This window comes from Octopus bimaculoides, chromosome 24, assembly GCF_001194135.2.
Source record: "Octopus bimaculoides isolate UCB-OBI-ISO-001 chromosome 24, ASM119413v2, whole genome shotgun sequence".
Taxonomy (NCBI): Eukaryota; Metazoa; Mollusca; class Cephalopoda; order Octopoda; family Octopodidae; genus Octopus; species Octopus bimaculoides.
In genome coordinates, this window is record NC_069004.1 from 5,540,819 (window position 1) to 5,543,318 (window position 2,500).

Genomic DNA, 2,500 nt, shown 5'->3' on the forward strand with positions numbered 1-2,500 from the left:
GTACCTATATATGTATGCGTGCATGTGTATGTGTGTATATATATGTGTGTGTGTGTGTGTATTGTTTTATATTTTCTTCTTTCTTTTATTACATGTTTTTGCATCATTCTTTCATGTAAGTCTCTTATTTCATCATAACAAGATGTACATTTTGAGGGAGATTTGGCTGCTACCTCTATCAGCTCTTGCTACTAAGCAGTGGTCTCTCTCTCTCTCTCTCTCCTCACTACTTCATACAAGCACAACAACAGAGTGTGATTTGAGAGAGATTTGGCTGCTATTTCTAACTGCTCTTGTTACCATCTCATGATCTCTCCCACACTTTTACACACACACACACACACACACACAATGTTCTTTGAAGGAAATTTGACTGCTATTTCTAGCAGCTGTTGCTTCCACTAGTTCATATATTTCACATGTACAGTGTGTAGTTCAAAGGGGATTTGGCTGCTATTTCTAGCAGGTCGATTAACGAAGTTAATCTGTTGTCTGACGTGCATTCATGCATATATACGCATCTGTTGCTTTGGTGCTCTCATGTTCTCTACGTCTCATTACTCTCGTGAAATTAAGTCCCCTTCCTCACCCTCTCTACACCTTCGAAATAGAGAAGAAAAAGCTATAGGTTATGGTCCTACCCTGACTATCTGCTTAAGAGGGTAAGAAGGAATGGGTGGATAGGTAGATAGATAGATAGATAGATAGATAGATAGATAGATAAGAACATAGATAGATAGATAGATGGATAGATAGCAACGTAGATAACTTTCTTTATTAGCCACAGAGGGCTGAACACAGATGGGACAAATACAATGTAGAGTTTTTCTTTTCGATGAGGGCGAAAAAAAAAGTAGGGACAACGATCAAAAGGTATCGAAAACGTTTGGGGTATGTACAAGAAAGATAAATATATACAAAAAGTTCCCAAGAAATGGGGAGGTTTATCCGTGGAAAGAAAAACCTACGAAAAGACCACGGTAACCTCAAGCAATAATGTTACATAGATAGATAGATAGACAGATAGATAGATAGATAGATAGATAGATAGAAACATAGACAGATATATAGATAGATATAACATAGATAGATAACTTTCTTTTATTGGCCACACAGGGCTGAACACAGATGGGACAAATACAAGTGTAGAGGTTTTCTTTTCGAAAATGAAAAAGATAAAGGGAAGATAGATAGCAACTTAGATTGATGGATGCTGTTTAGTTCTTGTCTCAGGCAAATGTTTGTCTTCAAAAGTATGCCACCACATTGTTGTGTGGACCTCCAAAATTCTTATATGGGTCCTTGGGGTACATATGAACCCTGGTTGAGCAAAACTTTTTCAAGGGTCCATAAACTAGTATTGTGGATCTCCAATTTATTATTTTGTTGCTTGGACCTCCAAAATTCTTATATGGGTCCTCGGGGCACATTTGGACACTGGTTGAGAAATACTGAACTAAACCCTCGAAGGTGGTGCCCCAGCATGGTCGGAGTCAAATGACTGAAACAAATGAAAGATAACTGATTTTTAATACTTAAATTGACAAGAAATTTAAACAGGAATTTTTGATATATATATAATTTAGATCCCTTTAAAACAGGGATGTTGTGTCATAGAATCAAAGGTGATCTCAGGGGTTTTGGTATTAATAGGACCAAGAAGGATTTGGCTGTTATTTCTAGGAGGTTGATGAGCGGCTTCACGTAGTTATGCAGTTCTCTTCAATTCCATAGTTTCTCGTGTCAGTTGCTGGTTACGTAGTAACAGGAGTCATCTTATCTTTCAAATGCAGCAGCAGCAGTAGCAGCAGTAGCAGCAACAGCAGCAGTAGTGGGGGGGGGGGGCAATAGACGAAGGCGTGGGTAGCAAAAGTGGTTCCAGGTGGAAACTTACCTGGGCAAACCCACAGTGCATTGGCATGCAGGCCACGCAAACAGTTGGTGCGTAATTGTTGCTAGGTGAACGTGTGAATGTGCTGGTGTGTGGTGGGCGAGGGTGGAGGTACCCCGGTGGATGTACGGTGGGGTAGGGTAGAGGGTAGTGGGTATCACCACTCAGGATGATTGGTGGTTAGTATGTTGGGCTGCTTCAACTCATCAGGGTGTTTCGGGGGAGTGTGAGTCAATGTATGAATGAACGAAATACGATATATATGTGTACAGAGGTAGATGTGTAGGTATGTGTATGTATATATATATATATATATATATATATATATATATATATATATATATATATATATATATACGCATATGACTGTGTATATATAGATATATACATATTTATATGTGGATATATATTTATATATATATATATATATATATAGATATATATATATGTGTGTAGGTATGTGTGGGTATGTGTGTCTATCTGTGAATGTATGCACATGTATATATGTGTGAGTATGTATGTATGTGTGTTTATATATGTATGTACATATGTGTGAGAATCTAAATGTGTATGTATGTATATATATATATATATATATATATATATATA

General features: G+C 37.3%; 1 protein-coding gene across 3 annotated transcripts in view; it reads left to right on the forward strand.

The window, feature by feature from the left end:
* LOC106872628 (RNA binding protein fox-1 homolog 1) overlaps positions 1-2,500 on the forward strand; it is a 530,204-nt gene that overhangs the window by 259,628 nt on the left and 268,076 nt on the right. The gene's annotated exons all lie outside the window — the stretch shown is intronic.